This window comes from Urocitellus parryii, unplaced genomic scaffold, assembly GCF_045843805.1.
Source record: "Urocitellus parryii isolate mUroPar1 unplaced genomic scaffold, mUroPar1.hap1 Scaffold_70, whole genome shotgun sequence".
Classification (NCBI taxonomy): Eukaryota; Metazoa; Chordata; class Mammalia; order Rodentia; family Sciuridae; genus Urocitellus; species Urocitellus parryii.
In genome coordinates, this window is record NW_027554136.1 from 1,433,563 (window position 1) to 1,459,162 (window position 25,600).

A 25,600-nucleotide genomic window follows, 5' to 3' on the forward strand; every position below is an offset into this window, starting at 1 on the left:
AGAAATGCAGGAGCAGAAGCATGCCAGGTATGCTTATTGTGTCGAGTTAAGAGTGAGGGATTGGTAGGAGCTGTATATGGCCAATCGCACCAATAAGACAGAACATGTAAGGCATATCCAGGCAAAAACTGGATGTCATAAGGTGTGAGCTGTAGGGATGCATGTTTATCAAAGTGCTCTGACTTTATGCTGGGAGCCCTGGGCTCGATGAAGGGCTGTGCACACAGCAATCTTTAGCAAGGCTTGGAAACTTGATATAATTATAACACAAAGGAGATGTAAGTACCATGGGAGAATGGTGGAAAATGGGTGGATTTAAAATTATTGAGGAAGAAAAACCCTCAATATTCCCTTTGGTTAATGACTTGGACTCTGGAATCAGATCTGGGTTTGAATTACTAATCCTGCCATTTGCCAGCACTGTGATAGTAGGTTAGTTACTCCTTGAGATTCAGTTTACTGATCTACAAAATGGGCATGATAATAGTATGAACTCTAATGAGAAATAATCAAATGAGGATATAGTAAGTGTTCAATTTCTCTTTCCTGAGTCCATCATTTACTCACATCCTTCAGTCAGATGTATTCATACAATTATTTGCAGTTTCTTTTTTATTGGTTTTATTTTTTAATACATGGCAGCGGAATGCATTACAATTCTTATTACACATATACAACACAATTTTTCATATCTTTATATATAAAGTGTGTTCATGCCAATTCATGTCTTTTTTTTTAAAGAGAGAGTGAGAGAGGAGAGAGAGAGAGAGAGAGAGAGAGAGAGAGAGAGAGAGAGAATTTTTAATATTTATTTTTTAGTTCTCGGCAGACACAACATCTTTGTTGGTATGTGGTGCTGAGGATCGAACCCGGGCCGCACGCATGCCAGGCGAGCGCGCTACCGCTTGAGCCACATCCCCAGCCCCCAATTAATGTCTTTATACATGTACTTTGTGCTTGTGTTTTTTTTGCATTACAATTATTATTAAACATATATACCACAATTTTTAATATCTCTGTATACAAAGTATGTTGACACCCAATTCGTGTCTTCATACATGTATTTGGATAATAATGTCCATCACATTCCATCATCGTTGGTATTCCCCTGCTTCCTTCCTTTCCCTCCCTCTCCACTTCCCTATCTCGAATTATTGACAGTTTCTGCTTGATCTGAATCCTGTTAAATTGCAAGCTCCTTGAGCACCCATGTCTCCAGCACCTAGCAAGATTCTTTGCAATTTATAAGGACTCAGTGGAAACTATTTATTTATTTTTGGTAGTGGGGATTTAACTCAGTGGCACTGAACCAGAGAGCCACATCCCCAGCCCTTTCTTTAAAAAAAATTGAATCAGGGTCTCACGTAGTTACTTAGGGCTTCACTAATGTTGTGAGTCTGAATTTGAACTCATAGTGCTCCTGAGCTGCTGGGGTTGCAGACATGCACCACCATGCCCAGCAGTTAAATTTTACTTAATCAGTTTAGTAAATCAGGCAGCCATCCAGTATAAAATATGTGTACAAAAGGAAAAGGAAATGAAACTAATTTTCAACATTGTTCATAGTAAAATAGGTATCATATGAAACCAGGTATAAATATAAAATTAAGATGATTATGGTGGTGCATGACTGTAATCCCAGCATCTTGAGGAGCTTAGATAGGAGTATCATAAGTTCAAACCCAGCCTCAGCAACTTAGTGAGGCCCTAAGCAATTTAGAAATATCCTGACTTTAAATAAAAAAAAAATAATAATATAAACAGGTTGGGGTGTGGCTCAGTGGTTAAGTGTTCCTGAATTCAGTCCCTAGTACAATAAACCAATAAATAAATAATTAGTTTCTAGGTTATGGCTATAACTTTCAAATTTGTGCTTGGATATAGATGGAACACTAAATAAGAACAATAAATACAGGTTTTTTTTAAAGGTAGGATTATGTTTGGGTTTAGAATAATGTTATTGTTGTATAATACCCTTAGTGTACTGAGCATGTGTGTATCTACACAAAGGAACATGTATGTTTCTCTCTGTTCATTTCCCAATATTGATCTCTAGATGTTTTAGTCAGCCTTTTCTCTGGTGTGACGAAGAGACCTGACAAAACAGCTCTAGAGGAGGAAAAGTGTATTTGGGCCTCACAGAGATCTCAGTCCACAGATAACTGAATCCATCAAATGTCAGCTCAAATGTCTGTGCTGGCACCTTGCTGCCTGGAGTCTACCTTACATCCACAGCTCATGTTCTCCAGTGTGAACTTTTCCAATTGCTTCTCAGGTGAACTTCCGGGCCCTGGGTTTCCAGCCTCCCTTTCCTTGTCTCCAAAGGCCCTCTCAGTGATGAAAGCCTAGTGACACAGTGGTGGGCTGATCTCCCTAACATAGGCAAGCAAAGAGCCACCTGGACCCGGAGCCCAAGCACTGGTAGTCCCAACTCTGCCCATGTTAGCTATGTCATCCAGCACAATCATCTGACTCTCTGACTGGTTTGCTCATCTGCATCAAGGATAATGCCTGTTCTGCTTACCACATGGACTTATGAGGCAGTAGTATAATGAGACAGAAGTGTTTGCCAATAGTCTTTCAAACACTCTGTCACCAGACCAGCCTCAATTATTTGTTTTGGACTTGGCCTCTGAGCCCATTCCCCCTCCTATTGTGACTGTAGATTTTTATTTTTTCTTCAAGAGTTTGTCTCGAATCATCCCTTATTAATTAGGGAAGCCTGAAATCAGACCCAGATTGCTTCCCTCCCACAGGGTATTTGGTAGAGGCCTTGGTGCCCCTCATAGGATAGCATCAGAGTGAGGGGCTGGCACATGCTGACCAGAGCCAGGGCCTGCACAACGTACAGATCCCTGGAGAAGAAACCAGATCTTTCTAGTAGAGTTTCTAGGTGGATGGGCGGGAAGGAGTGGGGACCACGCTGCTCACCATGGGACGAGACCACAGATAGGGTCCCGGGAGTCACCGTGCAGCAGGCGGCTGCTGGAAATAAAACACAGACCTGGAGCTTCCCAGGAGCTGCAGGAGAAACTGGGGCGGCCTTGAGACTCAGGAAATGAGGCCAGCATTTCTCCAGCGCAGCATGGGCTATTATTCTGCTGACACGGGGGACCAACCCCAGTCTCTCACATTTCTCATATTCAGATGACACTATTTGGTTTATTGACAAATAGCATCCTAGTGGAAAGAACCTGAGACTCACTTGGTCCATATCAAGAGGTCTGTAGAGAATTGTTTCCTGCTCAATGGGTGACTCAGCTTGTCCTACCTTGGACTTCAGAGTTAGCAACTTTCATTAAATCAGTTCATTCAAGGATGAAGCCAGGAATGTACAGCCATGTGTCTATCCCTACTCCCTTGCCTTAAACAAGCTTTCTCCATTTAATGAAGGATACAAGGTCCCAAGACAATGAAAATTTTTAGTTGTGTTACTGCAGAAAATTCCCTGAGGAAACCCAGAGCTTGGTTTGTGTTTCTTGCCTGTAACTTTACAAAGCATCCCATTGGAGCTCTCTAAGGATCCTGCCTAACAGAACTATTTCCGTTCCTGCTGAGGCTGCTTCCTCCTGAAACATATAGGTCCAAATACACTTGCCATGGAAGGAAGACGGAGCACCCCAGGAGCCTTCTTTGGAATCTAGGACCATTTACCTTCTCTTGCAGCCATTCCAACATGGTGGCAAGGTGGGCCTCCCGGTTCTCCTTATTGGATTCCATCTTCTGGGCCAGTTTTTCCTTAGCCATCTTGATGAAGTTGTTGTTTTCCTCAATAGCTTTTTGGATCACCTCTTGATCATGCTCTCGTTTCTCTGCTAGGTGATTCAGGAGCTCAGCCTCCTGGTACTGAAGAAGCACAAAGGTAGAGAAAGGCCCTTCAGGGTGAGCCTCACTGGGACATTTTTACCACCTTGGATTAAGAGTTCAGCACTCAGGACACATGCCTGCCTCACTGAGCTTGCTTTCCCACCTGTGAGCAGGAATCAGGGACCTTCCCACACCCTCCCACCACCTGCAGAGTTTCCCACAGCCCTTGATGCTTCTCAGCTTTATTCTAAATATCCTCAGGGCCATCACCACCATTATATTAATTAATTAATTCACAAACACTAGATGACCTCATACTAAGTTTCAGGTATTACTCTAGCAAACTAGGAAAGAAAGAAAAGGTCTAGTAGAAATAAGAAATACCACCTAAGTGCCCTTCAACAAATAATGGATAAAAAAATTGGTGTATATATACAATGGAATATTACTCAGCCTTAAAGAAAAATGAAATTATGGCATTTGCAGCTAAATGGGTGGAGCTGGAGAATATCATGCTAAGTGAAATAAGCCAATACCCAAAAAAACAAAAGCTGAATATTTTCTCTGATATGCAGATGCTAATTCACAATGAGGGGGTTAAGAAAGAATAGAGTTATTTTAGATTATGTATAGGGGAATGAAGGGAGAGGAGGGAGTATGGGGGTAAGAAAGAAAGTAGAATGAATCAGACATTATCACTCTATGTACATATATAACTATATGACCAGTGTGAGTCTACATCATATACATGAGAAATTATACTCCATCATATATGATGTATCATAGTACATACTACTGTCATGTACAACTAATTAGAACAAATTAAAATTAAAAAAAATAAATAAAACCCAGACTAACATGTGAGAAGAGCTCTTAAGAGTGGAGAGGAAGTGCCACAGGAGTTCCAAAGAGGAAAGGATTGTTTTCTGCTGAAGGATGAAGAAGAGTTTATACCAAAATGGCGTCAGAGTTGAGCCATGAGCATCAATAGGGAACCCAGAAGACCTACTGAGGAAAGGTACCATGGCCTTGTCCCTTCCCTCCCAGTGAAGAAATTCTTACCTTAAATTCCTAACATTTTTTACTGTGTTACTCTTTTCACTCATATAAGGCCACCTCTGGGAGACAAGTGGCACAGTGCATTGTCCTCCTAACCACGATGTGAGCTTCTGCAGAACAGGAGTCCTCACTTCTCTCTTTCCCTTATTGGAGCCTCTTTCTCTGCCTTGTCCCTGGGAGGCCCTGTCTAGATATGACCTTACCCCAGCTCACGGCCACCACCCGTCTTCTCCAGCTCCCTCCTGCCCATGCTAAGATGGAGCAAAGAAAGAAAGGGGAGCACTTACCTTCCTTCATTCCTCGGCCACTTCTAGTTTCTTCTGGATATTTTCCAGTGATGGGTCTCGCTGCTGGGGAAGGGAGGCATTGAACTCGGGTATCCCATCAAAGGAAGGTGGCTTCAGGATGACTTTGAAGGACTAGCCCGAGGTGCATTTGGTAAGTTCAATGACTTCCATGTCCAAGATGATGCACCAGTTCAGGTCCACTGTGTCTGCTGCATGATGAGAGCGAGGACTGATTACCTGCTGAAGAATAGCTGGGCCCCCCTAAAACATGCACACGGACCAGGAGAGCTGGGTCCCCATGGCAAACCAGTGGCCAGGAGCCTGGTTCTGTCCTGAGCACTGCTACCTAAGGTCAGAGGGCTGATAGGGCCCAAGGTCCATAGCCACAGTAAGGCCCCAGGCTCCTCAATTAGGGCCCTGGGGACATGTGATGTCTGACACCAGCCACAGCAACAGCAGCTGCCTTGGCTTCTGCCTCTACCACCAGCCTCCTCTGAGGATCAGCTCTTGTACCCATTGTCCTTGCTGGTGACAGACAGTGGTGCATTTTACTCACTGCCCACCCAGGCCCCTCCTTGTCCTGCTACCCACTGACTGTGTGGCCTGTGGACCCTGACTCCTCCTACCCTGTTCTCTTCTTTCTGTCCAGTCAGCACTGTCTTTCCTCTGGCTTTGACCTTTCCTTCCCACACCAGCCTAGACAGAAAAGACAATCCCAGGTCATCCCAACCCACTGTCTCCTACTGCCAGGCCAACCCCACCCCTTCCTCTCAACAGGAAATAGGAGGTGACCTGTCCCCCACACCCAGCATGAGAACCTGGACATCTAGTGTCTGGGAACCATCTCTGACACCTGGCCCTGAGCAGTACAGCCACCACAGCCCAGGCAGGAAGCCCTCTTCCCACCTCCACACTCTTGGAGCATCTCCTCTATCCCTAGGAGACCCCTCAACCACCCCGTGTCCCCTCTTCCCTTATGGTTTGTTCCTGAGGGTGCACTCTCTGCCTGGTTCCCCTTGGTGTTGTTTGTTCAACAAATGAACAAAGATGAAGCTAAGGGGGAGTGCTCTAGAGAGGGCCTGATTCAGAGCCCAGCAGCCAGCTAGTGCCCCAGGCAAGACACCTGCAGCTCAGACCCTGGCACTCTGGGTAGGAGCATGTGCACAGGAAGAAAAGTTTCATGAAATGGGGGCTGGGGACTGCACCCCCATGCACAGGAGGGAGCCTCTACTTCTTTCTTCCCCAACTGAGTCCTCACTGACCTTCATATTTGTAAGATAACTTATTCAGAGGGTCAGCCAGGAAGCAGGAGAAGAACAGGGACACCAGTGGGAGCTCCTCCATCTTCTCCTTGTAGGTTGTGGAAACATCAGGCATGTGAATTTGGGGACCCTGGATGGCCTCAGAAACTCACATCCACTTGAGTTGGCCTGGAGTTTCAGCTCCAGAGATACACCCAAGCCACCTGCACCCACACCTCTCACGTCTGGAGCCACCTCCTTAGGATTGTGGCGTGTGATTCAGCCCCTCATCTGTCCCCTTTCAGAGCACCCAGTGGCCCCATCTGTCCTCCAGTATTTCTCCTCTCCTAGCACCAAATGCCAGGCACCCTCAGGTAAAGACTCCAAGCACTACCACCAGCCCCCAGCTTGATTCCGGTACCCAGCTTTCTGTCTCCCCATGTCCACCCTGGATGGGCCACTTCTTTGGCATTGGGATGTAGGAAATCCATGCTCCATTCTACCAGAAACACTGGGTAGTTACACACAAAGGGTAGAGAAGAAGACAGGACAGGGCGTCTTCACTGTCCCTCTGCTCCACACCTTTGCTGGGTGCTAATTGGGGCTGCTCTTCCTGACCTTCCCAGCACAGTGGCCAAAGTCAGCATGACTGGTGTCCATGAGGCAAGAGTGTATCTCCACCACCACCAACTCCCTCTGTGTTTGGAGGTCACAGTTCAGAGCCACCCAGGCCACAGTGGTGACCCCTGTCCATCCCTCCCCACTTCCCTGGAGATAGTGGACATGCTTTTGTGCCCAGCATTCTCAGGCCTTCTCAGCAGCATCCTGCCCAGCACAGAGCCAAGTGCTCTTCCCTCGTTTTCTTTCACAATTGAAAACATAAGTGACTGCAGAAATACCGCATGGGCATTTAAAAACCTTTAAAAGAAAAAATGCACCGCTGAGCAAAAGGAAGAAAAACTTCAGTTATAATCCCACCCACCACCCAGGACTGAGATTGTCAGGAGCCACCATGGTGGGACAAAGGCTGGGACGAGAATAAAAGCCCCTCCTCCTCATGGGAGGCATCTCCATGCTCTAGCCCTGTGCTCTCTTCCCAGGCTTGTGGTTAGACTTGCTAAAAGCACAGAGGCAGAATGTTTGCACAAGAAGAAATTGTTACTGGGGGGGAGAGGTGTGGCCAAAAAACTCTAATTGCACTTATTTTTATTCACTTTCAAAATCATTACTTGGGGGCCAGGTGTACTGGTGCATGTTCGGTAATTCCAGCGACTTCAGAAGCTAAGGCCAGAAAATCACAAGTTCAAGGCCACCCTTGGCAAATTTGTGAGACCTTGCCTCAAAATAGAATATTAAAAAGGGGCTAGATATGTAGCAATGACACAGGACCCTGGGTTCAATCTTCAATACTACACACACAAAAAAAAATTAAAAATCACTAATTAGGGGGATGGCACAGCTGGGAAATACATTATTAGTTTCCCACTAGTGTGGTGGTGGGTTATCTGACAACCAAGTTTAGATGATGATGTTGGCCTGCATTACTTTTCAGAAATTGAAGGCCTGTTTTCATATTATGTGTGTCTCCTTTTCTGCTTAACTTTGGGGTCAGGTTCTACTTGGCCCTGCAAGTAGACACGTCTCTGTGCGTCCATAAATCATTATGTGCAGAGAAATAGCCCACGCTTCCATGCCATGTGGGGACCTACCTGTGAGGGTCATGTTTGCTGGGATCTGGTGGCTGATCTGACTGAAAGTCACAGAAGGCGTCTCTCACCAGCTCATGACATGGTCAAACTCTGAAACAAAAAATAAATAGTTTACCACTGATAGATTATCAGCCTAAGGAGGGTCTCTATACAACTGCAGAGGAACCTTGGGGTACTGCACATGCTCTCACCCCTAGGCCCTCTTTCCACCAGCTCTCACTACCCCAAATGCTCACCCCCTTTGGCTTAACTGGGTCAAGTTCAGGCACTAATGCCAATGTTGCTGTTGGCTTCCTTGTCTCGAGGCCTGAGTGTGAACTTGAGTTTCCCAAACCCCTATGAACAAGGGGTGTTCCTCTGTCTCCCTGGGAAGCTCAGTGGCCTTCCCAAGGCAAGGATGCTGGTGAGAGGCCAGTCTCCAGTAGGAATTGCCTAGAGGTATTTTTAAAAATAACCACCCCTCTGAACTTCTGTCTCCACACCCCACCTGTCTCTAGCCAGCTCTGACACGGGGTGAGAGAGAGTTGGACAGAGATGTTAAGACCTTTTCAAGATGGCCTCTCTCTTGCCTGCCCTCCAAGAACCACTGGCACAGGTCCTCCCTGACCCCACTAAAAACAACCCTGGACCACAAAAAGAGAAGGATCAAGGCTCAATGTCATCACACTTGGTTAATTCAGAGACACAAATGGACACGTCAGGGCTTTGTGGGAGCCAGAGATGGGCTCCCTACTCAGCATGAGGCCAGGGGAGCCAGGGAGGGATCCCAGTCAGAGCATAAGACACAGTCAGAATCTGTTGAAGAGGTCATTGTGCCAGGGAACTGCTCAGGCCAGGGTCAGGGTGAAAAAGCTCAGTGTCCTCAGGGCTCCCTTGAGCTGGGTGGTGCTGGAGTAGAGGTGAGAAGGAGGCGGAACAGGAAAGGAGGTAGGAGGAGCAGCGAAGGCACTGCCTGGAGCTCACTGAAGACAGGAAGGGCTGGCTCTGGAGAGTGCTTGTCACCCAGCTGCTCCATCTTTGACCACTGGTCACTCTGCGAGTGGAAGGTGGCACGAGCTAGCAGGCTGCCTGCTCACATCCTCACATGGCTAAGTGACACTGAGGCCAAACTGGAGCCTTTTTCCTCCAAGAACAATGGTGCCTTCCCACTAGGAGCCAGGGTCTGAGCTTGTGTGAATAGCGGGGCCAGCTCTAGGTGAGCACCCTGTGAATCTGCTCTTCAGCCACGTGGCTTGAGCACAGAGGAGGTGTGCAGATCGGCTGGTCAAGGTTTGTTCTGTAGCCATGCTTTTGAAGCAACTTCATTCTAGGTACCCTTTAAACTCAAAATTTATTGAGGATCCAAAGAGCTTTTTTCTTATATAGGTAATATATATCAGCATTAGCTGTATTTGAAACTTAAATTGATAATTTTATATAATGTTTTAATGTAATGAGAATAATAAAACTATATATGCAAACATAAATAAAATTTTGATGAAAGAATACCTATATTATCCAAGGCAGAAATAAGTGGGAATGAAAAACCAAAACCAGCACTTTTAAGTGGCTTTTTAATTCTTTGAAAATGGTTTTAAATATTGGACTTAAAGGACAGCTGCATTTCCAGCTCTGCTTCTACATGTGGCCTCTGGAAAACCCCATCTTGACCTTGGTAGAGAGTGACTTTTTTGAAATTATCTGAGGCCTAGGGTCCCCCAGGCCTATCCAGCTTACACTTAACAAACTGCCCTTGTGTGTGGATGGTGCCGCACCCCTGGTGTCACCCTGCTGCACCTTCTGTGTAACACTTCCCTTTAGGTGTGTCCTGTTGCTTGCGGCTAATGATTCACTAGTGCAGGGCAGAATTCTATTTTGTGAGCCATCATTCAGTTCTCTGTTGTCTTGTTGTGACTCATTTGGAAATGTGCGCAGCTGTCTTACTTCATGAAGCAGTGCTGTGCTGCTGAGAACATTCTCAAGCATCCTTTTGAACCTAAAGTAGGAGTAAAGGAGGAAGAGGTGCTGCAGCCCGCTTGCTGGGGGACAGGTTGCTGGGCCGTGGGGTGTGCATTTTCATCTTCCACTCTTCGACATGCCTCCAACTGCCCTTGGAACTTTTGTCCATTTATGGGCTTGTAGTAGTGTGTATTGAATTTTCATTTTTCCACTAGGCCAGCAGCTTTTGCTTTGTTGTCAGGTTCTGTGTGTTGTGAATTTCTGTTCTGTCTGTGTTGTAATCAGGATAGTAGTGAATGCATCCAGAATCCCTAATGTCTAGTAATTATGTTCTTTAGTTCTCTTATGGAATTTTCATTGCTGATTTTTGTAGCTTCCATTTGTTGTTGGAATTCTCCATCTTTCAGCCTTTTATATACATCTGTTTTCTCCAATATTTTAATCACAGTTATTTTAACCTCTGGGTAATTTTTCAGCCTATATTAATTATCTTTTTTCTATAGATTACTCATCTCTTATTCTTTGCCTTTTCCTATCTAACAGTATTTTAATTGTATGTCAGATGGTGATAGATGATCACGGTGGCAGAGAAGGCTTTCCCCCTTCCTGCTTGGCCAGGCTGGTGAGGAACTGGTGCAGGTGAGAGCAAGCTGGGCTGGGGTCCTTGCTGACCTTGGGAAGGCCTCTGCTTCCTGTCTGTGCTTGGCTTAGTTGGGCTGGTCAGCTCTGCTCAGCTCTGATGACTTGCTAATTCACTTCCCTGGGAGATGTTAATGTGTGGTGCTTTTGGCCTTGATTCCTTACACATCCTGGAGTTTTGTGTTTAAAGCAAGCATTCTGGCTTAGCAGAATTCTTCTCTCCCATGCCGCCAGTAGAGCCCTCAAGGTGGCTTTAGACACACGTGGCCTGGTCTTTCAGGCTTCTAAGCACAGCCCACAGTTTAGCAAAGTCCCTTAGGGAAAATGAACCTTGTGTTCAGGACCCATCACACATGCACTCTGCTCCTTAAAAGGGACACACTGACTCCTACAAAGCTTGCTGGCTTTGCTCCCTTAGTAGAGTCCCTTAAGGCAGCCCAGTCACAATTCTTAGTCTGCACCTGTAGAATTAGCATGTGTCCCCAAATCAACAAATGACCCCTGAGAAGAAACCAGCAGTCACTTTGTTCCTCACTTTGAAAGAGCTCCAGCTCTGGAATTCCAGTTCATCTCATTTTCTTGCTTTAGCAACCCCCTCATGTTGGTAAAAATACAGTTGTCATTTTTCTCTCTCAGTTGCCAGTTGCAACAGGGGAGGTTGGTGCTGGGGCCTACTGTGCTTCACCCTGCAGAAGGCCCTTGACTTTCCTTGTTTTACTGGATTTATGCCTCTGCTCATTAAATTATTTCCTTTTTAAAAAGTCAATTTTGCCCCTGCCCTTATTTCTCTGAACAATACAAATGCATGTTTTAAGCCCTTAGCAATTTTCTGAGTTATGTTAGCTTAGATGCGAGTACACGCTCAGCTTCTGGGTTTGCTGCCTTCTTGCTGAGTGCTGAGTTTTATTCCCCCTATTTGGAACTCTGTTATTCGTATTCCAGGGGTTATTGATCACCTTACCATTCTGTCCCCAGGGTGACCGACTATGAGGGCTGCAAATGGGAAGGTAAAGTTCCTCCTGCAAGCTGCTGACTTCTAGATTCAATTTTGACTTGAAGTGGTCACTTGCTGTCTCCATTGAGGCTAGCTCTGTGTGCTCCACTGAGCATACTCCCCACGTTTTTAATTTCATCTTTCTTTTATTGTTGTATTGGCCCAGCCCCTGTCCCAGCTCTGGTTTCAGACAGTGAGTCCTAGTCTGGAGGTGGGGGACTCCTAGTCCCTTCACTCCCACCAGCAAGCACTCAGGTGCCACTGCACGCTCTGGGGCAAGCAAGGCTCAAAGGATATGGCTTTTCTGTTTCTGACTCTTCTTCTCTTTGGTTGTATCTTTCTTTTGTTTTCATGTTCCATATCTCTGGGCTATGTTTTAGCAAGGACTAGACAGTTCATAAAAATGTGAAAGTTGGGATGGGGAGGTGGCTCAAGCGGTAGCGTGCTCGCCTGGCATGCGTGCGGCCCAGGTTCCATCCTCAGCACCACATACAAACAAAGACGTTGTGTCCACCAATAACTAAAAAATAAATATTAAAATTCTCTCTCTCTCTCTCTCTTAAAAAAATGTGTGAAACTATTGTAGTCACTAGGCAAAAATTCAGGGACATATATTATCCCACATTTTGGGCAAACTTTTTCCTGATTTTAATTTTCAAGTACGTTTACTAGGTTCTTTTGGTTTTTCTTTTAAACTAATAGGTAATATTCCATCCCAAACTGGTTGAAAGTACTAATGATACTTCTTTTTCTTCTTCTTTTTCCACATGCTTTAGATAATGATTGGGATAACTTTGTTTCTAAGAAAAGAAGATAGATCTAAGTTTGTTTTCCAAGAGAATACATGATGTATTGATTGAAAATTACTAGTACTTTAATTTTTCTGCTTTACTGTCATCTTCTGTAGGAACTTAATTTTTAAAGTCTGGGTTTTTTAGAGAATTTAGCAATTTGTTAATGAAGAGATGGTCAATGATTTCAGAAAGTACTCAGTGCTCAGAACTGTTCTTTAGAGCAAGCGGACCTCATGCTCTGGGCAAGTACTCTGCCACTGAGCCCCCTGCACAGCCCCTAGATTTATACTGTTTTGATGCTAAATTTCACCAGATGATAATGACATTTCTGCTCCAATATTCAAAATAGATAATCTGCTAATGCTACTTGGTGTCAGTCAACTGTCACTATAACAAATGTCTGAGCTAATCAACTTTGAAAAGATTTACTTTAGCTCACAGTTTTAGAGGATCCAGTCCCTGATGAGGTGAACCCATTGCCTTTAGGCCTCAGGTGGGACTGGTGGCAAAGTATAAGGACTCATGGCCTGGTGGTGAAAGAGGATGAGGAAGGGGCAAGGGTCCCACTGTCTCCTTCAAAGGCCCCCCCTTCATGACCTGAAGACCTCCAAGTAGGTCCCACCTTTTAAGGTTCTGTTACTTCCCAGTAACAACAAGTTGGGGACCTGACCTTTATCACATGGGCCTTTATGGGACATTTATCTAAAACATAGCCTAAGTGTAATCTGATTTTTAAAACTTCTTAAAATGAAGGTAATTGATGATGAATGTAGAAAAAAGTATAGATACTTTAAACAGTGTCTTATCTGAGGGTACTTTTGGGTGGGCGTACCTTGGTGACTTTGCAGTAGCTAGCATGTATCATGCAGCAACAAGATGAAACTTGCAACAGCAGTCTTTGTGTATTGAAGACACATTCTGATAAATCACAGAAGATCATTGCTGATACCTTCTTGCTCTGTCCTCACAAGGTAGCAAAAGGATGAGCAAGCTTCTGAGATCTCCTTTACAAGGGCACTAATATCCCATTTCTGAGGGCTCTGCCCCTCTACCCACTCACTGCCTAGAGGCACCCCTGACACGTTGGAGGCTAGGATTAAATCTGTGAATCTTGGGAGGAATGCAGACATTTGGACCATAGCTAGATGGTTGTATATGTTCAAGTTTTAGGTGTGTTTGAAGGAGAAAATGAATTAGCATATACACCAAATATATTTGATTTATGAGACAAATACCTTACATCCCTGTAACCATCACATCCAAGGAGAAAGCCACTGATTAAAAACAGCTGCCAGTTATATCACTCCTTAGACATACTTTTCAGGGTTCAAATATGACTCCCTGTGTTTATTACTTGAGAATTTTGGTTCTTTATCCACTTTTGGAAGTATAGAAGCTTGAAATAATACACTGCTTTCAAGTAGATCAGTAATTTTGGTTTGCTATTATTGTATTCAAAATTTTCTCTTCTGCCCCCATTTTATTTCACCAGATGCACACAGTTTTTCAGATAAAAACTATTTTTCCTTCTTACTGCACTATTTAGGAGACATAGGAAGGGGTAAACAATTGCATGACAAATCAAAATCTTTGTATATTTAGAGCAGAATGAGAAATCGCTCCTAAAAACTGTGTTTCAGTAACATTCCATGATTATTGCATCAATATTGCTTTGCTCATAGGCCAGGGAAATAACTGGAATTTTAGCATTCAGGGAGTTAAAGATTTAAGTATTCTTCTCACTTTTAGAATCACTGGAAAGCACAGTGCATGTGTGTGCGTGTGCAGGAAACTTGAGGAGTTCTGAGTCCCAAGTGCAGTGCAGTGGGAGAGTTGCCTTCCTGTTCAGAGTGTGAGTCCCAGAACCTTTCTCTGCTCCTTTCCACCTGGCTTGTCCTCCTGTCTGAGTCCTGTCTGGTTGCTCCTCCTCACATTCCTACACCATGTTCTCCCAAGTCCATAACAAAGAGATGCCTTGTGTTGAGTCAGTGCATGTTGGTGCTATTTAATAACAAACATGATTGAAGAGTTTATCTCTGAAAACATGCTGGAGACACACATTTGCTTAGGGTGTGTGGTCTTCAGTGAATTCTTTCTCTCCGTATTTCTTTATTGCTTTCACATTCTCTCTCAAAGATCAATGAATTTAATGAAATATAACTTTGCCTCCGATTGAAAATGAGTTCTCTGGTACTCTTATTTGAACAAAAATAGTGGACCTAACAGCATTCGAGGATTGGGGAAGTGTTGGGAGCCTATGGCGGTTATTTGGAGTAAGCTGTGACCTTCAATTGAAAAAGTGTTTAAAGAAGTAATGCTGTTTATTTCAAATAGCTGCAAATATTTTTAGTTTTTTGTATTGTCCAACTTTTTTAGAATTTTTAAATCATTTACTTTGTGTTGTTAGGGGACAAACCCAGGGCTTCACATGGTAGGCCAGGGCTGTACTGAGCCACATATTGTTCAAGTTTTAGTTATCAATATCTATTATTTTTAACTTTTTACTTGGAAATACATGGTTTGGGGAAATGCTCTTGCTGGCGTGAAATAGAACTATTATGAATATTAAAAAAACAGACTTTTCTCAGAAGGTGCACTTCCCTCGACATTACTGTGGGCCACAGCCAGTGATGGTGAGGTGGTGTGTGGAGGGAGCTTTGCCTTTGAGATTTTTATGATGACACGCTGGCTGACGTACTCACCAGGAGCATGACAACTAAGGAACTGTGTGACCCCTGCACTCGGATTGGAATACTGGGTCAGTACAGGGTTGTTTCTTTAGAGCACCTCTGAAGTCTAAAGAAAATATTCAGTCCCCACTATTCCTCTGAAGTGACCACACTAGGTTTTGCCATATTTGAAAAGTACCCTTTTTCTAATGATGACACATTTTTTGTTTTGTTTGTTTTTGTGTAGGTTTAGCAGTTCCCTGGAGAGTAGTTTAGTTTGTTTCTTCCTAGAACCCAAACCAAAAAGTCACACAGTGGGCCATATTCAGTCCTTGGACACAGTGAAGTGGGGGCATCCCTGCAAAGATGGTAGGGAGCAAAATGGATGTGTTGTGGGTACAAGATACAGAGTGTGCCTAAAAAAGTCCAAGTATGTCAGGAATTTAAGAAAGTAACTATTTTTAGGGAAAAATTTTATAGGATGTCCTATATTAGAGTTCTCCTGAGAAACCACTAACAAATAGATTTATTATAAGGAATTAGCTGACAGTTATGGAGGGTTAGAAGTTCCAGCTTCTGACATTAGCAGGCTACAGACCTGGAAAACCAACAGATAGTTCCAATCTGAATTCAGAGGCCTGAGAATCCACAGAGCTGGTAGTTGAAGTAGTTAGTCTGAAAGTTGGCATTCTCTAAACCCAAGAAGGACTGAGTTTTTTGAGTCTAAAGACAGGAAAGGCTGGTATCTTATCTCAGGCATCAGGTGGCCACATCAGCTCTCTCTTCTAGGCAGGCCTTCAACTCACCCCACAGGAGGGGAGCAGTCTGCTCACTGGTCCACTGATTCAGAACCACCCTCATTGACATGCCCAGAGCAATGTTTGACAAGTGCCTGAGTACCCCCTGGCCTAGCCAGATTAACACATGAAATTAACTAAAACAGCTCCCTTGGAGCTGAGTATGAGCCAGAAATGAACTGTTGAATTTACTTTTAAAGATGTAACACTGGAACGAATGAGCTCTGTTCTGGATATCAACACTAAAATAAACCTACTTGTTCATTCATTCAGTCAGTAAGTATTTATCGATCCTCACTTTTTGCAGGGTTCTTTGCTAACTGCTAAAAATCTAATGGTGAGTGATATGTAGGTGGCTCCTTCTTCCCCAGTTCCTTGGTTCCTTAATTAATTACAATCGTGATGGACCTTGATGGCTGTTCTAGCAGTACAGATGTTGAGATCCTTACCTGGTAGCTTTAGAGCAGTGTGTTGCAAAGACCTGCCTGGTAAGTGACACCTGGGTTGAGCTCCAGGAAGTGGAGAAGAGGGGTGAACACTGTAGCAGGGAGCAGACAGCTGGGCAGGTTCTACATGTGAAGGGCTCTCTGCCCAGAGCCAGGAGCTCTCTAAGGAGGTGAGTGCGCTCACCAAGAGCCGATGGCTGGTCCTGTCCTAGAAGACAGAGACGCAGGGTTTTGACTCAGTGTGCTACTAGGAGCAGATGGCACCTTCCGTGGAAATGAGCTGGTCTAAGAGCATTGGAACCTCCAGGTACCAACTGGGAAGAAGACATCCCATTAACAAGTTTCTTTTCTAAATGAATTGCTCAGTGGTATACAAATTAAGGATAGCGTCAGCCCCTGAGTTCTGACTAGGCTGACTTCTTGCTGCTCCGCAGTGAGCTGCGGGTTTTGTTTCTTCAGAGACAGATTAACAGTAGTAATTTATCAGTTTTATTTGCATTCAGTTAAATTAACTCTCTGTGGAATACACTTCTGTAAGTTTGACAGATACACAGACCTGAATCCTCCCCTGTGATGATACACAGCAGCTGTCACCCCCACATTCCTGTTTGCTTCTCTTTTGTAGGACCCTGCCCTCATGCCAACCTTTGGAACCACTGACCTGTCCTTATAATTTTGTTTGTCTAAGTGTCTTATACATGCAGTCTTCTGAATGTGGGTCCTTTCATTTACAGAATGCATTTAAGATTCATCCACTTTGTGTGAGGTATTGGGCTTTTTCCTTTAATGACAGAGTGACCTTCTCTGTATGGATACTTAGTTTGTTTACCCATTCACCAGCAGAAGAAAATCTGGGTTGTCCCAGTTTAGAGGATTATAAATAAAGCTACTATTAACACTTATGTACAATTGTACGTGTGAGTGTGTGTGGCTGCAAGTTTCAGTTAGTAATACCAGGAAGGGGCATTGCTGAGCCCTGATAGGTGCATGTTAGGAAGCTCCAACCTCACAAGTGATTGTGCAGGTGGAGGTGGCTGTGTGCATGCTCTGTAGTGGCTCAGACCCTTGCTGTTTTCAGGATTCATTCCGTTCAGAGAGTTTATGGTATCTCCTGGTAGTTTTGATTTGAATTTCCCTAATTATAAATTTCCCTAATTAATTAATAATGTTGAACATTTTTATGTTTAAAGATGACACTGCTACATCGATGTTCATAGCAGCACAATTCACGATAGCAAGATTGTGGAATCAGCCTAGATGCCCTTCAATAGATGAATGGATAAAAAAATGTGGCATTTATACACAATGGAATATTACTCTGCCGGGATGCCTGGTGGGTGAGAGGTGCGAGGAGCCAGTAAGAGTGGCGTGGGTTCAGGAGCCAGGGGGATAATGGTAGGTGAGAGGTGCGGGTGGCGTCCAGGCAGGAGCCAGTGAGTAAGGTGCTCGGTGGCGTGGAGGCAGGACCCAGGATGCCTGGTGGGTGGAGCTGCGTGGTGTTGTGGGGGCTGGAGCCAGGGGAACGCCTGGTGGGTGAGAGGTGTGGGTGGCGTCCAGGCAGGAGCCAGTGAGTAAGAGGTGCCCCGTGGCGTGGAGGCAGGAGCCGGGGGGACACTGGTGGGTGAGAGGTGTGGGTGGCGTCCAGGCAGGAGCCAGTGAGTAAGAGGTGCCCCGTGGCGTGGAGGCAGGAGCCGGGAGAACAGCTGGTGGATGATAGGTGCGCGGTGGCGAGGGGGCAGGAGCTGGGGGACGCCTGGTGGGTAAGAGGTGCACGGTGGCATGAGGACAGGAGCCAGGAAGAGTGGTGTGGGGGCAGGAGCCAGAAGGACACTGGTGGGTGAGAGGTGCGGGTGGCGTCCAGGCAGGAGCCAGTGAGTAAGATGTGCGAGGTGGCATAGGGGCAGGAGCCAGGGGAATTCCTGGTGGGTGAGAGGTTCGCGGTGGGTTGGGGGCAGGAGCCCCGATGCCTGGTAGGTGAGAGGTGCGCGTGGCGTGGGGGCAGGAGCCAGTAAGAGTGGTGTGGGGACAGGAGCCAGGGGGACACTGGTGGGTGAGAGGTGCAGGTGGCGTCCAGGTAGGAGCCAGTGTGTAAGAGTTGCGCGGTGGCGTGGGGACAGGAGCCGGGATGCCTGGAGGGTGAGAGGTGCGCATGGCATGGGGGCAGGAGCCAGTAAGAGTCGTGTGGGGACAGGAGCCTGGGGGACTCTGGTGGGTTAGAGGTGCGCATGGCATGGGGGCAGGAGCCAGTGAGTAAGAGGTGCGCCGTGGCGTGGGGACAGGAGCCGGGATGCCTGGAGGGTGAGAGGTGCGCATGGCATGGGGGCAGGAGCCAGTAAGAGTCGTGTGGGGGCAGGAGCCTTGGGGACTCTGGTGGGTTAGAGGTGCGCATGGCATGGGGGCAGGAGCCAGTGAGTAAGAGGTGCGCCGTGGCGTGGGGGCCAGAGCCGGGATGCCTGGTGGGTGACAGGTGCGTGTGGCTTGGGGGCAGGAGCCAGTAAGAGTGTCGTGGAGACAGGAGCCAGGGGGTCAGTGGTGGATCAGAGGTTTGGGTGGCATCCAAGCAGGAGCCAGTGAGTAAGAGAAGCGCGGTGGCGTGGGAGCCAGAGCCAGGATGCCTGCTGTGCACAGTGGCATGGGGGCAAGAGCCCGGGGAGACGCCTGGTGGGTGAGAGGTGCGCAGTGGCATGGGGGCAGGAGCTAGGAAGAGTGGTGTGGAGGCAGAAGCCAGGGGCACACTGGTGAATGAGAGGTGCGGGTGGCGTCCATGCAGGAACCAGTAAGAGGTGCATGGTGGCATGGGGGCAGGAGCCAGTAAGAGTGGTGTGGGGGCAGGAGCCAGGGGTACACTGGTGGGTGAGAGGTGCGGGTGGCGTCCAGGCAGGAGCCAGTAAGAGGTGCGTGGTGGCGTGGGGGCAGGAGAAAGGGGAATGCCTGGTGGGTGAGAGGTGCGTGTTGGTGTGGGGGCAGGAGCCAGGGGGACACTGGTGTGTGATAGGTGCGGGTGGCTTCCAGGCAGGAGCCATTGAGTAAGAGGTGCTCGGTGGCGTGGGGGCAGGAGCCAGTAAGCGTGGAGTGGGGGCAGGAGCCAGGGGACACTGGTGGGTGAGAGGTGCGGGTGGCGTCCAGGCAGGAGCCAGTGAGTAAGAGGTGCGCGGTGGAGTGGGTGCAGGAGCCAGGGGAATTCCTGGTGGATGAGAGGTGCGCGGTGGCTTGGGGGCAGGAGCTGGGGGACGCCTGGTGGGTAAGAGGTGTGCGTGGCGTGGGGGCAGGAGCCACTAAGAGTGGCGTGGGTGCAGGAGCCAGGGGGACACTGGTGGGTGAGAGTGCGGGTGGCATCCAGGCAGGAGCCAGTGAGTGAGAGGTGCGTGGTGGAGTGGAGGCCGGAGCCGGGATGCCTGGTGGGTGACAGGTGCGCTGTGGCTTGGGGCCAGGAGCCAGTAAGAGTGGCGTGGGGACAGGAGCCAGGGGGTCAGTGGTGGGAGAGAGGTTTGGATGGCATCCAAGGAGGAGCCAGTGAGTAAGAGGTCGCGGTGGCGTGGGAGCCAGAGCCAGGATGCCTGATGGTGGAAAGGTGAGCAGTGGCAGGGGGGCAAGAGCCCAGGGGGCTGCCTGGTAGGAGAGAGGTGCGCAGTCGCTTTGGGGCAGGAGCCAGTAAGAGTGGTGTGGGGGCAGGAGCCAGGGGGACACTGGTGGGTGAGAGGTGCGTGGTGGCGTGGGGGCAGGAGCCGGGATCCCTGGTGAGTGAGAGGTGTGCGTGGCATGGGGGTAGGAGCCAGTAAGAGTGGCTTGGGAACAGGAGCCAGGGGGACAGTGGTGGGTCAGAGGTGGGGGTGGCTTCCAAGCAGGAGCCAGTGAGTAAGAGGTGTGCGGTGGCGTGGGGTCAGGAGCCTGGGGGACGCCTGGTGAGTGAGAGATGCGCCTTGGCGTGGGGGCAGGAGCCAGGAAGAGTGGTGTGGGGGCAGGAACCAGCAATAAAGTGGTGGGTGAGAGGTGGGGATGGCGTCCAAGCAGGAGCCAGTGAGTAAGTGGTGCGCGGTGGCATGGGAGCAGGTGCCAGGATGCCTGGTGGGTTAGAGGTGCGCGGTGGCGTGGGGGCAGGAGCCAGGTAGAGTGGTGTGGGGCAGGAGCCAGGGGTCACTGGTGATTGAGAGGTGTGGGTGGCGTCCAGGCAGGAGCCAGTGAGTGAGAGGTGCGCGATGGTGTGGGGGCAGGAGCCAGGTAGAGTGGTCTGAGGGCTGGAACCAGGGGGACACTGGTGGATGAGAGGTGCGGGTGGCGTCCAGACAGGAGTCAGTGAGTAAGAGGTGCGCTGTGGCGTGGGGGCAGGAGCCAGGGGACCGGCTGGTGGGTGAGAGGTGCGTGGTGGCGTGGGGACAGGAGCCGGGATCCAAAGGAGTTCCTGTTTTGAACTGAGAAGTGCCTTGTGGCATCTAGGTTATTTTGTGCCCAGCCAGACTGTGGCAAAGTGCCCCAGATTCAATCCCCCGTTATCAAAAAGGGTAGGGGGTATTGACTGTTTCCTGTCCAGTGTCCAGTTCATGTGCCCTTATTTTCTATCCCTTACTTTGCTTTCTTTATGACTTTAAATCTTCCAGGATTATTTCAAAGAAAAGTAATGACACCAGACATCCTTGATTTGTTTCCCAATACAAGGTGAAAAGTATTGAGTCTTTCACCATTAAGTAAAAGTATAATATCAGCAGTAGGAATTTGTAGATGGTCTTTCTCAAACTGAAGAAGTTCACCCACCTCCTAGTTTTTTTCAGTATTGTTATTATAAAAGGGCATTGCATTTTGTTGAATAATTTTTCTGTATCATTTGATGAATTTGTGGGATTTTTCTTTGTTGGTCTGTTCATATGGAGGGTTGCCCTCACTCATTTCTGATCATTAAGCTAGCCTTGAAGTCCTAGAATAGACCCCTCTTGGGGCTGGGGTGGGGGCTCAGTGGTAGAGCGCTTGCCTACCATTTGTGAGGCACTGGGTTTGATCCTCAGAACCACATAAAAATTAATAAATAAAGATACGGTGTCCATCTGCAACTAAAAATATTTTTAGAAAAAGAATAGACCCCTCTTGGATGTGATATATAATTCTTTTTTTTTCAAATCAATATCTTTTTTATTTTATTATTTTTTAAATACATGACAACAGTGTAATGCATTACAATTCTTATTACACATAGAGTGCAATTTTTCATATCTCTGTATATAAAGTCTATTCACACCAATTTATGCCATTATACATTGTCTCTTTTTGCATTACAATTCTTAATACACATATATACCACAATTTTCCATATCTATGTTTGTATATAAGCTATGTTGACACCCAATTCAAGTCTTTGTACTTGTACTTTGTATAATGATGACCATCACATTCCACCATCCTTGCTAATACCCTTCCCTCTCCCTTTCCCTCCCCTTCTTGAAAATAAATATTTTTTTTATTTTTAAAAAATCAATATTGTTAAGCACGAAAACTGTATATGGTTACACTGCATGTAATATATGATTTTTTAATAAATTGCTGAAGTATAATTGTTGATACTCTGTTGATAATTTTTCTATCTTCATTTATCTATAGGTTTTTGTTTTGTGTTTTTGGAGATGGAGTCTTGCTAAGTTTTACATGCTAACCTTGAACTTGCAATCCTTGCGACTCAGCCTCCTGAGTTGCTAGTGCTCCAGGTGTGCACTGCCACACCCAACTTGCAGTTTTCTTTTTGTATACTGTCTTTAATTTGGTCTTCCATTTTCTGGAAGAGATAATACGGAATTTGTGTTAATTTTTTTAAACTCTTGGTAGAATTGTCCAGTGAAAATAACTGGGTCTAGAGATTTATTTGTCAGTTAGTATTAAATTTCAAATTCAATTTGTTTGATAGATATAAGGCTATCCAAATTATTTCATATTGGATGAGTTTTAATCTTTTGTGATTTTTGAGGAATTGATCCATTTCTTCTGAATTGTGAATTTTATGTGTGTAGAGTTATTCACAGTATTCCCTTATTTTTCTTTTGATGTCTTTAGGGTTTGTTATCAATATCCCCTGTTGTGTTCCTGATGTTGGTAATTTGTCTCTCTCTCTCTCTCTCTCTCTCTCTCTCTCTCTCTCTCTCCTTTCTGTCAGTCTTGCTAGAGGTTTGTCAATTTGATTGATCTTTCAAAGAACCAGCCCTTTCCTTTCATTGATTTTCTACCCTTGAAGTCCTGGAATACACCTCATTTGGTCATGATGAATCATTCTTTTAATATGCCCTCAAATTCCATTTTCTAATATTTTGTTTTTTGATTTTGCATCCATGTTTACAAGACAGATTGGTCTGAAAGGGTTCCTTTTTTCAAATACCCTTGTCTGGTTTTAGTATCGAGATTTGTCTGGTTATTTGATTTGCCTCTGAAAAAGAGCTAAGTAATATTGTTTTTTTTCCTATTCCTGAATTTATGTGTAATATTAACATTATAAACACATATTTTTATGCACTTAGATGTGTTCAGAGACAAATAGCTTCTTATCTGTGTATGTTTCTAGGTGGAGCAGGAAAACATATTTTTTTTTTATTTCCTACCATCTTCCTGACATCATGCTAAGAATTTTACATTGGTTATCTATTGTTTCCTTATAAAAATCTCACTGGATTATTATTTTGAATCTGTCTTTTAGCTTAGAAAATTGAGATCCATTTATTTGCCCAAGACCACACCGATGTGAAAGTCAAAAGTAAGACTCATCAATTGACCTCCTACCATGTGCCAGGCACCACGCTCTGATATCAGCATCTGCTGTAGCACTGACTCCTTCCAGAAGCTCAGAGAGAAAACAATCATGTCTTTTCGTTGTTGATATGAGGAAGCTGAGGTTCAGAGAGTCTGAGGAACTTGTCCAGAACTAAACAGCTAAGATGTGATTCCAGCTAGTCTCCAGGGTGCTGTATTGCTATTCTTCAATTGAAAAGTATGTTCTTTGTGTGCTGTAGCCAGAATGTTTCCTTCATAGCAGGGAGTTCATTTTTGTTCATTAGTGACTGCTGCTATTGTTAACATATCAGAAAAGAGAAGAGTGACAAGATCAGAATAGTGACTGGCCCCGGACTCGAGGCAAGCAAAGAATCAAAGAGGAATGCCCAGCACAATGACACATGCCTGCAATCCAGCAACCTGGGAGGCTGAGACAGGAGGATTCCAAGTCTGAGGTGAACTTCAGCAACTTAGTAAGACACTGTCTCAAAATAAAAAAAAAAAAAAATAAGAGGGCTGAGGGTGTGGCTCAGTGGGAAAACACTCCCAAGCATGTGCAAGGCCCAGAGTTCAATTCCCAGCACCATTTTTTTTAAGAAATTAAAGCTGAAGTCAAATGTAGGAATAGATTGCTGGGCAGGTGGAAGAAAAGAGCCCAGGAAGAGGGCTCTAAGTGTTGAGGCTGGTAGACTGGCATGTGGCTCTCCAGACCCCCAACCACACACACACACAGGCCAACAGATGAACTGAGGGCTCGAGTAGTTCAGTGGAGGGATGGGCTTTGGTTGTCCCTGGTGCCTGCTCCCTTGTCATGGGAAATAGCTTCCTGGGCTAGACCTGGCCAGACGGAATTTCCTCTGCCTCTGTGCAGACCAAACCTGAATCTCTAGTGATGAAAGTCATGGGAAAGGACAGGTTGATAGGGGTAGGGAAGAGAGGTGTCCTGAGGCCCTAGCCTCTGACCAGAGGCACAGAGGGGGCCTTGACTGGGAGTAATATGGCAGAGCTGGGGAGATGTCCTTACAGATCAGCAGGTCCAATTATTCCATTGTATAGGGGCAAACCAAGGCTCCGAGAGCGGTGGCTGAAGTGACGGGCTTGCCCAAGGATACACAATCTTGAAGGGCCACCCGGGGGACAGCACAAGCCTCAATTGAGCTGTGTAGAGTGGGGGGCACCCAGGGGATGATTGTGCCTGTGAGATCGCATTCTTCCTTCTTTAAGGCCTAACCCTTCTTTAGAAATGTCTGTTATGCACTGTGCTGAGGGTAAGTGTGGCCTGCCTTGTGTATTAGCTGATTTGTGTATGCCTTTAGGAGCAAGTGACTTGGATACTCTGACCTTCAGATTATTCATTTGCACCTCATGATAGTAGCCACCTCATAGTACTGAGGTTCAGATTCAATGAGTAAATATACCCACAGGAGACACTTAGGACAGTGTCTTGCATGTAGAAAATTCTGTGTCAATTCTATTGCTATTATTGGAGGCCTTTGGGTTGGGTTGAAAAGATAGATGCTCAGAAGTCATCTGCCCAGGCCAGGCATGGTGGTGCATGCCTGCAACCCCAGCAGTTTGGGAGGCTGAAGCAGGAGGATTGTGAGTTCAAAGTCAGCCTCAGCAACTTAGTGAAACCCTGTCTCAAAATAAAAAATAAAATGGGGTGGGATGTGGCTCAGTGATTAAGTGTCCCTGGTGTAATCACTGGTACCAAAAAAAAAAAAATAGAAAGAAAAAAATAGTTGCCTGTCCTGATTGCACTCTAGATGGTGTGGCACTGGCTCTGTGAGTTTGGGCAACTCTCTTCCCTCTCTGAGTTCCAGCACCTTTTTCTGCAATATGTGTAACATGAGACTAATAAGACTCCCTCCTTGTTCTCAGGGCTGTTGGAGGCATTCAACACAAACACAGGGACAAATCACCTGGCTCACAGAAGGTCAATGGTAAAAGGTGGCAGGTATTCTAAGTGCTGTTGAGACCCAATGAGAGAAAGAGAAGCCCTCTCTGTGGTTTCTAACTCCCAGGGCCTGTTCCTTCACACACCTAAAGCTGGCTTCACCCTCTTCCTCACCAGAGCTGAGTAAGAGCCCCAGTCCTCCAAGTTTCAGGCCCTGCTGTCTCTCTGTTCCTGTCCCCAAGCCAGCTTGCTGACTTAACTTCTACTTTCCTTGAGGCTGGGGATGTGGCTCAAGCGGTAGCGCGCTCGCCTGGCATGCGTGCGGCCTGGGTTCGATCCTCAGCACCACATACCAACAAAGATGTTGTGTCCGCTGAGAACTAAAAAATGAATATTAAAAATTCTCTCTCTCTCTCTCTCACTCTCTCTCCTCTCTCACTCTCTCTTTAAAAAAAAAAAAAAAACTTCTACTTTCCACATAACAGTAGGGTCTATGAAAGGATTTTTTTTTTGGTACCAGGAATTGAACCCAGAAACACTGGACCACTGAGTCCCATCCCCAGCCCTATTGTGTATTTTATT

At 46.2% G+C, this 25,600-nt stretch overlaps 1 pseudogene; it reads right to left on the bottom strand.

The window, feature by feature from the left end:
* Positions 1 to 2,964: 2,964 nt before the first annotated feature.
* On the bottom strand, positions 2,965 to 6,503 carry LOC144252946 (stathmin-4-like; annotated as a pseudogene).
* Positions 6,504 to 25,600: the final 19,097 nt, after the last annotated feature.